The following is a 13,296-nucleotide window of genomic DNA, read 5'->3' as shown; positions in this document are numbered from 1 at the left end:
CTGTGTCCACGTTGCGCTTTGGGGCGTTTCCTGTCGCGGGCGCTAGGCCTACCCACACAAGTGAGGTATCATTTTTATCGGGAGACGTTGGGGAACGCTGGGTGGAAGGAAATTCGTGGCTCCTCTCAGATTCCAGAACTTTCTGCCACAGAAATGTGAGGAACATGTGTATTTTTAGCCAAATTTTGAGGTTTGCAAAGGATTCTGGGTAACAGAACCTGGTCCGAGCCACACAAGTCACCCCATCTTGGATTCCCCTAGGTCTCTAGTTTTCAGAAATGCACAGGTTTGGTAGGTTTCCCTAGGTGGCGGCTGAGCTACAGGCCAAAATCTACAGGTAGGCACTTTGCAAGAAACACCTCTGTTTTCCTTCACCAATTTGGCTGTGTCCACGTTGCGCTTTGGGGCGTTTCCTGTCGCGGGCGCTAGGCCTACCCACACAAGTGAGGTATCATTTTTATCGGGAGACGTGGGGGAACGCTGGGTGGAAGGAAATTCGTGGCTCCTCTCAGATTCCAGAACTTTCTGCCACAGAAATGTGAGGAACATGTGTATTTTTAGCCAAATTTTGAGGTTTGCAAAGGATTCTGGGTAACAGAACCTGGTCCGAGCCACACAAGTCACCCCATCTTGGATTCCCCTAGGTCTCTAGTTTTCAGAAATGCACAGGTTTGGTAGGTTTCCCTAGGTGGCGGCTGAGCTACAGGCCAAAATCTACAGGTAGGCACTTTGCAAAAAACACCTCTGTTTTCCTTCACCAATTTGGCTGTGTCCACGTTGCGCTTTGGGGCGTTTCCTGTCGCGGGCGCTAGGCCTACCCACACAAGTGAGGTATCATTTTTATCGGGAGACGTTGGGGAACGCTGGGTGGAAGGAAATTCGTGGCTCCTCTCAGATTCCAGAACTTTCTGCCACAGAAATGTGAGGAACATGTGTATTTTTAGCCAAATTTTGAGGTTTGCAAAGGATTCTGGGTAACAGAACCTGGTCCGAGCCACACAAGTCACCCCATCTTGGATTCCCCTAGGTCTCTAGTTTTCAGAAATGCACAGGTTTGGTAGGTTTCCCTAGGTGGCGGCTGAGCTACAGGCCAAAATCTACAGGTAGGCACTTTGCAAGAAACACCTCTGTTTTCCTTCACCAATTTGGCTGTGTCCACGTTGCGCTTTGGGGCGTTTCCTGTCGCGGGCGCTAGGCCTACCCACACAAGTGAGGTATCATTTTTATCGGGAGATGTGGGGGAACGCTGGGTGGAAGGAAATTCGTGGCTCCTCTCAGATTCCAGAACTTTCTGCCACAGAAATGTGAGGAACATGTGTATTTTTAGCCAAATGTTGAGGTTTGCAAAGGATTCTGGGTAACAGAACCTGGTCCGAGCCACACAAGTCACCCCATCTTGGATTCCCCTAGGTCTCTAGTTTTCAGAAATGCACAGGTTTGGTAGGTTTCCCTAGGTGGCGGCTGAGCTACAGGCCAAAATCTACAGGTAGGCACTTTGCAAAAAACACCTCTGTTTTCCTTCACCAATTTGGCTGTGTCCACGTTGCGCTTTGGGGCGTTTCCTGTCGCGGGCGCTAGGCCTACCCACACAAGTGAGGTATCATTTTTATCGGGAGACGTGGGGGAACGCTGGGTGGAAGGAAATTCGTGGCTCCTCTCAGATTCCAGAACTTTCTGCCACAGAAATGTGAGGAACATGTGTTTTTTTTAGCCACATTTTGAGGTTTGCAAAGGATTCTGGGTAACAGAACCTGGTCCGAGCCACACAAGTCACCCCATCTTGGATTCCCCTAGGTCTCTAGTTGTCAGAAATGCACAGGTTTGGTAGGTTTCCCTAGGTGGCGGCTGAGCTACAGGCCAAAATCTACAGGTAGGCACTTTGCAAAAAACACCTCTGTTTTCCTTCACCAATTTGGCTGTGTCCACGTTGCGCTTTGGGGCGTTTCCTGTCGCCGGCGCGAGGCCTACCCACACAAGTGAGGTATCATTTTTATCGGGAGACGTGGGGGAACGCTGGGTGGAAGGAATTTCATGGCTCCTCTCAGATTCCAAAACTTTCTGCCACAGAAATGTGAGGAACATGTGTATTTTTAGCCAAATTTTGAGGTTTGCAAAGGATTCTGGGTAACAGAACCTGGTCCGAGCCACACAAGTCACCCCATCTTGGATTCCCCTAGGTCTCTAGTTTTCAGAAATGCACAGGTTTGGTAGGTTTCCCTAGGTGGCGGCTGAGCTACAGGCCAAAATCTACAGGTAGGCACTTTGCAAAAAACACCTCTGTTTTCCTTCACCAATTTGGCTGTGTCCACGTTGCGCTTTGGGGTGTTTCCTGTCGCGGGCGCTAGGCCTACCCACACAAGTGAGGTATCATTTTTATCGGGAGACGTGGGGGAACGCTGGGTGGAAGGAAATTCGTGGCTCCTCTCAGATTCCAGAACTTTCTGCCACAGAAATGTGAGGAACATGTGTTTTTTTAGCCACATTTGGAGGTTTGCAAAGGATTCTGGGTAACAGAACCTGGTCCAAGCCACACAAGTCACCCCATCTTGGATTCCCCTAGGTCTCTAGTTTTCAGAAATGCACAGGTTTGGTAGGTTTCCCTAGGTGGCGGCTGAGCTACGGGCCAAAATCTACAGGTAGGCACTTTGCAAAAAACACCTCTGTTTTCCTTCACCAATTTGGCTGTGTCCACGTTGCGCTTTGGGGCGTTTCCTGTCGCGGGCGCTAGGCCTACCCACACAAGTGAGGTATCATTTTTATCGGGAGACGTGGGGGAACGCTGGGTGGAAGAAAATTCGTGGCTCCTGTCAGATTCCAGAACTTTCTGCCACAGAAATGTGAGGAACATGTGTTTTTTTAGCCAAATTTTGAGGTTTGCAAAGGATTCTGGGTAACAGAACCTGGTCCGAGCCACACAAGTCACCCCATCTTGGATTCCCCTAGGTCTCTAGTTTTCAGAAATGCACAGGTTTGGTAGGTTTTCCTAGGTGGCGGCTGAGCTACAGGCCAAAATCTACAGGTAGGCACTTTGCAAAAAACACCTCTGTTTTCCTTCACCAATTTGGCTGTGTCCACGTTGCGCTTTGGGGCGTTTCCTGTCGCGGGCACTAGGCCTACCCACACAAGTGAGGTATCATTTTTATCGGGAGACGTTGGGGAACGCTGGGTGGAAGGAAATTCGTGGCTCCTCTCAGATTTCAGAACTTTCTGCCACAGAAATGTGAGGAACATGTGTTTTTTTAGCCAAATTTTGAGGTTTGCAAAGGATTCTGGGTAACAGAACCTGGTCAGAGCCACACAAGTCACCCCATCTTGGATTCCCCTTGGTCTCTAGTTTTCAGAAATGCACAGGTTTGGTAGGTTTCCCTAGGTGGCAGCTGAGCTACAGGCCAAAATCTACAGGTAGGCACTTTGCAAAAAACACCTCTGTTTTCCTTCACCAATTTGGCTGTGTCCACGTTGCGCTTTGGGGCATTTCCTGTCGCGGGCGCTAGGCATACCCACACAAGTGAGGTATCATTTTTATCGGGAGACGTGGGGGAACGCTGGGTGGAAGGAAATTCGTGGCTCCTCTCAGATTCCAGAACTTTCTGCCACAGAAATGTGAGGAACATGTGTTTTTTTAGCCACATTTGGAGGTTTGCAAAGGATTCTGGGTAACAAAACCTGGTCCGAGCCACACAAGTCACCCCATCTTGGATTCCCCTAGGTCTCTAGTTTTCAGAAATGCAAAGGTGTGGTAGGTTTCCCTAGGTGGCAGCTGAGCTACAGGCCAAAATCTACAGGTAGGCACTTTGCAATAAACACCTCTGTTTTCTGTGATGTGTCCATGTTGTGTTTTGGGGCATATCCTGTCGCGGGCGCTAGGCCTACCCACACAAGTGAGGTATCATTTTTATCGGGAGACTTGGGGGAACATAGAATAGCAAAACAAGTGTTAGTGCCCCTTGTCTTTCTCTACATTTTTTCCTTCCAAATGTAAGACAGTGTGTAAAAAAGACGTCTATTTGAGAAATGCCCTGTAATTCACATGCTAGTATGGGCACCCCGGAATTCAGAGATGTGCAAATAACCACTGCTTCTCAACACCTTATCTTGTGCCCATTTTGGAAATACAAAGGTTTTCTTGATAGCTATTTTTTACTCTTTATATTTCAGCAAATGAATTGCTGTATACCCGGCATAGATTGAAAACCCACTGCAGGGTGCAGGTCATTTATTGGCTCTGGGTAGCTAGAGTTCTTGATGAACCTGTAAGCCCTATATATCCCCGCAACCAGAAGAGTCCAGCAGACGTAACGGTATATTGCTTTCGAAAATCTGACATTGCTGGAAAAAGTTACAGAGTAAAACGTAGAGAAAAATTGATGTTTTTTTCACCTCAATTTCAATATTTTTCTTTTTCAGTTGTTATTTTCTGTAGGAAACCCTTGTAGGATCTACACAAATGACCCCTTGCTGAATTCAGATTTTTGTCTACTTTCCAAAAATGTTGCGGTTTCTGGGATCCAGCGTTGGTTTCATGCCCATTTCTGTCACTGACTGGAAGGAGGCTGAAAGCACAAAAAATCGTAAAAATGGGGTATGTCCCAGTAAAATGCCAAAATTGTGTTGAAAAATTGGGTTTTCTGATTCAAGTCTGCCTGTTCCTGAAAGCTGGGAAGGTGGTGATTTTATCACCGCAAACCCTTTGTTGATGCCTTTTTCAGGGAAAAAACCACAAGCCTTCTTCTGCAGCCCATTTTTCAATTTTTTTTGAAAAAAACGAAATTTTCACTGTTTTTTGGCTAATTTCTTGGCCTCCTTCTGGGGATCCCACAAAGTCTGGGTACCTCTAGAATCCCTAGGATGTTGGAAAAAAAGGACGCAAATTTGGCGTGGGTAGCTTATGTGAACAAAAAGTTATGAGGGCCTAAGCGCGAACTGCTCCAAATAGCCAAAAAAAGGCTCGGCACAGGAGGGGGAAAAGGCCTGGCAGCGAAGGGGTTAACATAGTTTGTCCTTTTCCTTTTCACTTTTCATTGGGATGTCTTACAAATTAACATGCTTTGTCACTTGGCCGTAGTGATATTCTTGCAGGAGATTGTGAAAGGAGAAGGCTGCAGTAAGCAATTGCTTTGTAGCACACATGTAAATAAAAACGTTTGCGTGGTTTACAAATTAACCTTTTAAATTATTTAAAAAAATATAACAGCAACTTTGAAACACCATGGTGCTCATAATGGGACCCACAATCCTTTTCACTTTTCATTGGGATGTCTTACAAATTAACATGCTTTGTAACTTGGCCGTAGTGATATTCTTGCAGGAGATTGTGAAAGGAGAAGGCTGCAGTAAGCAATTGCTTTGTAGCACACATGTAAATAAAAACGTCTGCGTGGTTTGCAAACTAACCTTTTAAATTATTTAAAAAAATATAACAGCAACTTTGAAACACCATGGTGCTCATAATGGGACCCACAATATGAAAAAGGTAATATTGCATCATGTAAATACAGCTATGGGACTGTATTTGTCAATGGTGATATTACATGGGCCACTGGAATTATGCAATTCTGCGACTACAGATTTTTTTTGCATGTGTGTGGATTTGCCACATTTGCCACATAATCCAGTAGCATAATCTACATATTTTAACAAAAAATGTTGTTTCTATCTCAAACGGACCAAGAGTTACTAAAAACATGGCAGCATGTTCAGGTGCAGTAGAATGCCTTATGCAAACATTAGCTAGTCATCTTTCAGTTGCTAATTTCTGTATTTAGTTGTTAAACTGGCATTATTGGTGAAATCTTTGCCAGACAGAATTAACATTGTGTAAAAATTACAAAATAATGAAGTAATAAAAAAAGTGCAACATTATGCCTCATAAGTTACCTTTTCTTGCAACATAATTTTGTGAACCCAGCTGCATAACTTGGTGCTCTCCTGTGGCATAATTACAGTGACCGTGGGTATTATCTACCCATCATGAGTTCTACACCTCAGAATGAGGGGTAACATGGTAATAACACATTTTCAAACACATTTTCTCCTTTCATGAGCTGCAGAACTCGGATTACTGCTGTATTTTTATATGCAAATTCTTCCAGTTTCTATCTGGCAAAATTTGCGCTGGGAAAAAGCGTGTTTTTTGTTACACAAGTTGGAATTCCAATCCAAATGCAAATTTCAGGACAGTGACCAACACTTCACATATTAGCCATATATTTGGTAACACATGCTTGAAAGAGCGCTATAGGACCTTGCACTACCTCCAAGCACTAACCAGGAATCCATCTTTAGGCGCTTTGGTAGCATTTGCAGCTTTCACAACTCTGGGGCATATTTATGAAAAGTGGCGCTGCACATAGTGCAGCGCCACTTTTCTTGCACCCCTTGGTGCCCCCCTAATACCACCATGTGTGTGCCATACTTAATATACGGCACACGATGGCGGTAGTTAGGGAACGAGCATCAGAATTTTTGATGCTAGTTCAGCGCTTGGGAGGATTAGCGCCAAAATGTTGACGCTAATCCTGCAAACCACCAAGAGGCCCATTGAAACCAATGGGGGCCTCCTTTTAATGCCTGTTTTAGCAGGCATTAAAAATCCTGGAAAAAAGTGACGCAAATAAATCTGTTAGATTCATTTTTGCAATTTTTTCGGCCCCCCTAAACGGGGAATGCCCCCTTTGCATAAAGTATGCCTGGCACAGGCAAAATGTAGCACAAAGGGTTACAAAGTGTTGCAATGCATGCATTGGGCCACTTTGTAAATATGGCGCAGTGATTTTGGCCTAGTTGGGCCACATTAGTGTAAAATAAATTACATCAATATGGTGCAAGGAGGCTCTAGGGGCTCTTAAATATGCCCCTCTGTCTTTAGTGAGTTGATGTTGCGGAACAGCATTTCCATTCTCAAATCTGTTCCAGCACCACTATAAAAAAATATGTTGAAAAACAGCATTAAATGATATCTATTGGTTGCCTAACATATAGCAACTTCTCCACCTGCCAGCATCTCCGCATGAATGAGATGTGTGGTTCCTCACCTCCTCGTTTGAGGCAGCACAAAATAGGTAGATATGCTTCCGGGTAGAAAGTCCCCACATGCTGCAGGCAGTGGCAGAAACTCTGCAGCCAGTGGACGCATGCACCAGCAAATTTGATAATGTGCCTGTACATCAGCCTAAATAGTTGGTCTACCAAACAGAAACGAAATGAGCTGTCTATCGGTGGCCTCCCTACACTGCAATGTGTCTGCCACTGCACATATGGAGTGTGGAAGATACACCTCATACATGGCCAGCTGAATCACAAGCCAACACCAGGTGTGCAAGGAAAGCACACCTTACACATGGTACATGGCTGCATGCCCAATGAGAGGGACAGGGATGTGATTGTTACACAGTAAAGTATCACATTAAAATATAAAAACAATTTTTGGTGATACCTGTCTAGATAATATACACAATACATCTTTTCTGCATGAAGGTGGAGGGATTGGTTACAGTATTAGCATCAATGGTTTTGCTCGTGTTGTCGTGTGACTGGTGTTCAGTCGGTTTTAGGCGCTGCCACTATAGCTGTTCAGGAAGTGAGGCGGGGGGGCGATGAAGTGGTTTGTCCAGATTGGTGACATTTGGCCAAATGGTAATTTAAAGCCTGTTAACCCTCTCTCCTGGCTAGGAGGCCATCTCCCTCCTGTGAGTTCCACATGTGTGCAGAAAAGGGTCTAGGCACATCTGTAAAACCTATAGTAACATAATACGGTGCCTTGAGGGCAGTGACAATGATGATGATGATGGCGAGTAGTCTTTAGGGCACGGCTAGTACACAAAAGGCTTCCAGGCACTAAAGATAGCCTGAGAGTTAATGCTGGAGCTGGAGAGGCAGCTTCAGGACTGACATTTACCTACAGAGTCACTTCAGCACTGCTGTGGGGACCACCAAAGGATGGGCGGTATTTGTGACTCGAATGTACCTTTCACCATGGTCAGTCTGCATGGGAAGAAGCAGGCCCATGTGGGCAAGGCTGCTGAGAATCTGAAGTTGTATTTCTTCCTGGGTATCCAGGACTGTGCTCACGTGTGGTCTGTGCAATCTGAGAAAACAGCACCTCATACGTGCAATTCACTTGATAAAACGTCCTGTAAATTATATCTCTTTCCCAGCCTTCCACCTGCCCCCCACACACACGTCCTTCCATATAACTGTCTCTTTAATACAGAGTGATGCAAGGACGTGCCATGTTGTCAGCATGGGTGCAGCAAAGATGACTCCTCCTGTTTTAGCAGGGCTGTACAAGCGACTTATAGTTAATGTGTTACTGGCTTTGTGTATTTGGCGAATTGCGTCCCCTTCATGTGTGCTTGCATCAAGTAACCACTAACAGCCAGCTGTTTTGGACCAACTGTGATAAGCAAAGCGATTGGCTCCAGTTGCCTGGTTTCCCTAAACATTTGACGCTATGTTTGATGCACCATTTTTTGTTTTCTATACTTTTTGTTCCCTCTGCCCAATCCTGATGAGCAATGAGACCAGAATTGGAAACTCCACGTACCTCCTTTTTAGATCGAACGCACAAGTGCTCTGACTTGTTTTAATCTATCTTTGGGATTTTAACCACGCCCACCGCATGCCCATCACTATCACTCATTTGCCTTTCAAAAATCCTTTATCATTGGTTAATGCTTTACGTACTTCCCTCCTTGAGGCGGTTTTGTTACCACCTTGGACATGGGCCCTGTTACATGGATAATTGCACTTTTGTCGATATGTTTGACTGCAAATGAACTTCTTTTGTGTCTCTCCTTCGCACTCACGCTCATGGCGGCCGTGGCGCTTTGAATCGGCTCGCTTATGTCAACTGTTTAACTTTTCATTTTCAATTTAAGTGGCAAGAAAAGTCCAGTTAGGAATGTACAACTTAATGCCTCTAACTCAAGCAAACACAAGGCCCAATGGATTGCAAATGCTTGTTCGTTCCTAGGTAAGAAATCGGAATTGATGGGTCGTCCCTTGTAGTTTGAGGCCCGCCTGCCTCGCTCTAGAAGGCACGCGCAGGCATTCTTCACTCTCCCAGAATCAATACAGGAAGATCACCGCATTTCAAAACTCAGAGGTCTGTCACAGGACGTCACTGGGATAGAGCAGACAGCATGGATTTCGATAACTGCCATCTTCTGGATTTGTTGGACACATTGCAAGGGCGACCCATAACAGATTAAAAAGTGATGGAGTATTTGACCAGGATAGGTGCAAAACTCCAAACTTAAATAGTTTTTTCATAGAGCCATAAAGGTCAAGCAACTGAGTAACCTTTACGCTACAGTGGAATGTATGCACACCAAGGCCTCGATTACAAGCGAACTGTTAATTCTAATAGGCATGGTAATGATAATTATAAATCTTCTCTCTTTCACACGATTTCCATGCAAACTCCAAGCAAAATAATTTTTAGGTGCTTTTGACATAAACAGGTCATTTCATAGACTACATCAGAGTGATGCGACCAACTATAAAACACACATTGGAAAAACAAATCAGTTGCAGGAAACAGCCTTTACAATGCGGGCATTACAACGTGATCCCTTTACCACGCATCCATTACTACGCAATGCCTTTACCACGCATTGCTTTTACAACGCAAGCTATTACCACGAATATGGCTTTACAACGCATGCCTTTACATCACAAGGTACAGTACATTAAAAATAGGGATTCCGGTTTTATGGTATTTTCTTTAAACATATCCGTCTGTATTTATCCATATTTATTTTTTTGCCATTTTATTGATATTTCTCCATATTTATTTTGTGTTTTGAGAATAAACTTAGTCATAAAATGGTATATTTCCACATTTATTTAATGCTTACACATACACTCATACTTTGAAGCCTGTCGCATTATAGCAAGTTAAGCAGCCACATGACAGAACACTACACCCACAGGTACATATTAGCTTTATACTTCAAATATATGCTAACATATGCCAGTATTTAAGGAAATCTGATCCTATACGGTACTCCCTATAGGGTCTACCCGTTCAGCTTTTGCCTGGAATTCATGAAAGCCAGCATGGAGAGTCTTTCACAAAAAGAACAATGTTCTGAATTTTTCCACTTTTAAAAATAAATACAACAGAATATTGCCTGTTTTCTGTCTATATTTAACTGTAAAAATCAGTAAAAAGGAAAACTAGATGCCTTAATTAAAAAATATATGAGCAAAAGCGCGTGAAACAGAAAGAACTGGGCCAGTAGCTAATTGCAGCGGCTGCCACCAAAGAGCATTAAAATGCTTTGTTGTGAGAAAGAACATGCTGAGGAGGCTGGAGGGAGCAAAACAACACTGCCAAGTGGGCGGGAGCAGTAGTGCGGGAACACATTGAAGAGGAGTAATGGAAGAGTTCGAGAGATTTGAAAATTAAAATAAAAACTGAACAGGTAGGGGGGGAGGCAGCGAAAGGAGTGGGATAGATATTGGTGTGCACATCTGGCAAGTTGACTCATTTCTACCAAGATGTCACTTGCCTTGTTTGTTGTCTGGTTCCCACTAACATTTCCCAAATACACCTGAGTGACTCCCCCCCAGACAAACAGTACAAATTGAGACCAGAAAATGCTATCTGTAACTGACACGTCACCAGCAGTTATATATTCCCACAAAGAGTTCCACTTCAGCAGAGTCCACAGGCAGATGAAAATTTCAGTGGGCAAGCCACTGTCTCATGTAACCTCCCAGGAAGTGAACAATTCCGAGTATAAGCAAGCAAGTACAATGGAGATGAGACACCTAAAATAAATACCAAAGATTACAACAAAGAACAACAGGAAAACATAAGATACATAATTAAGAGTAAACAGTGCATTAGTGCGCTAATCAATGTAATATTGATATATTGCTTTTCAAATGGCCCCAAAATACTGTTGCTGACTTTCAGCTCCTTAAAGGATGAGTCAATGTTTCACTTCAGTGGGCTTTTATTTCTTCATAAAGTCAATCAGCGGGGAAGCGCTGATTGGGGCCGGGAAAGCCCCGGGAGAGACGCGAAGCCGCGTAGCCAGGGCAGGAGCCCTTTAAAATTCGTCAAGCGCTCCCGCCGTCGCGGGAAGCGCTGATTGGGGCCGGGAAAGCCCCGGGAGAGACGCGAAGCCGCGTAGCCAGGGCAGGAGCCCTTTAAATTCGTCAAGCGCTCCCGCCGTCGCGGGTAGCGCTGATTGGGGCCGGGAAAGCCCCGGGAGAGACGCGAAGCCGCGTAGCCAGGGCAGGAGCCCTTTAAATTCGTCAAGCGCTCCCGCCGTCGCGGGAAGCGCTGATTGGGGCCGGGAAAGCCCCGGGAGAGACGCGAAGCCGCGTAGCCAGGGCAGGAGCCCTTTAAAATTCGTCAAGCGCTCCCGCCGTCGCGGGAAGCGCTGATTGGGGCCGGGAAAGCCCCGGGAGAGACGCGAAGCCGCGTAGCCAGGGCAGGAGCCCTTTAAATTCGTCAAGCGCTCCCGCCGTCGCGGGAAGCGCTGATTGGGGCCGGGAAAGCCCCGGGAGAGACGCGAAGCCACGTAGCCATTGCAGGAGCCCTTTAAATTCGTCAAGCGCTCCCGCCGCGCGGGACGCGCGCGGGCGGCGCCCGGGCTAAGCCCGGGCCAAGGGCGGGCCCGTCCTTGCCCGTCATCGCCCGAAAGAGGCTGGGCTGGGCCACCCCTCTTTCGCATACAGGAAGCACGTTGCTGCCAAGACCACCTGGGAGCTCTTGAAGGACAGAAGCCCTTCTAATTCAAACGTACGATCTGAGGAGGCCGGGCCGGGCCATACCATTCCCATCCTGACTCCCAAGGCAGCTGACCAGCGGACGACCACCTTTTACTCACCCGGACATCCTCGTAACATAGGTGAGCAGTTCTTTAGGCCCCTTAGGCTTCTCAGCCTATCCTAACAAAAGCTCCAGTAGAGCAAAATAGGGTGAGACAAGGTGAGGAAGAGCGTCTCCGGAAATAGATTGCTAAACTTTGGGGGCGGACCTGAGTGTCTTACCAAAACAAGATGGGTAGACGGAAGGGGGGAATGCCTTTGGAAGAAGCAGGCAACAACAAGACTTTAGATGGCTTCCTCCAAAAAGCGGTAGGGGCATTAGAAAAAGAAATTGAACTGGTGGAGCGCCGTCTAACTGCTCCCCCATTAACTGACGCTCCACTGAAAACCCCATTACAACCTTTCTACCCACCAGCTTCCCAGCCTGCCCCGGCAGCATCACCACCACTAACCACCCTAACTGCCCGAATATCTAATGCAGAGCCCCTGGGCAGAGTTATACACCCTTCAGAATCTACCCAGCCTATGCCAAACAGGCCCGTATCCTCCCCAAAGCATAGCTCAAAGGGCAAAAGGAAGCGAGGGGAGGTGAACCTAAAGAATAAACGGCCCCGAGTTTTGGACTCCCCCAATCATGCTGTGTCTACTCGATCTAAGGATTGCATACCTGCCAAAACTACCTGCTACGGCAATCTGGACACAGCTTTTATTACAGACTTTATAAAAGATGAGCTCTTAAAAAAACTACACCCTATAACAACCCGCCTATCAGCTATTGAGGAGAAACTCGACGCTCTCATTAAACTTAACCAGCCAATCTCCTCCTCCTCATCGGACCTGCATTACTTGCAACATCACTCTCCCCCATGCCCCCCTGTTAACAGTGCCAGTATTCCTCATTTATCCCCAAGCACGGTTCACAAGCCTCAACCACCTTGCTCTGACTCTCTACATCTACCAGCGAAGCTCTCCACAGCTAATCTGGCCAATCCCCCTAAAACTTGGCACCCAAAGAGTGATTCCCTTCACCCAAGGCGGACTGGTGAAATTGCCTCTTCCATAAATATGGGCACCAAACTGCATAGGAACCACTCCAACATTCCAGCAGACCAGATGTGTAGGGATCCAGGAACTAATTTGAGAACTTTACATCTACCACCGGAAGCTTGCCCCTATGTGCTAGTTATTACGAATGTCCCTAAGCTCAAATCCAACATTTCCGAATCATTCACAGAACTGAAAAACAAGGTCATCCACTGGTTACACAGACACGATAGATTCGCCTTCCATATGATACCCTCAATACTGATGGTGAGGAGGGTGGGATGGGTGGGCCCACTCAAAAATCCTGGTACAGGGGACTGTATTGTTGTTAATTTTGATACGCCTTCCCTTGTTCAACAGCTTTCCCTAAATGTGTGTCATTCTAACCCCCTAGGGGGGGTAATCTCACTCTGTAGGCTCCAGGCTTTCTACCCCCATAAAGCTGTACCAAGCACTAAGGGG

This window comes from Pleurodeles waltl, chromosome 2_1 (assembly GCF_031143425.1).
Source record: "Pleurodeles waltl isolate 20211129_DDA chromosome 2_1, aPleWal1.hap1.20221129, whole genome shotgun sequence".
NCBI classification, from domain to species: domain Eukaryota; kingdom Metazoa; phylum Chordata; class Amphibia; order Caudata; family Salamandridae; genus Pleurodeles; species Pleurodeles waltl.
The sequence above is the reverse complement of the archived record's forward strand: the minus strand, read 5'-3'. Positions refer to the sequence as shown.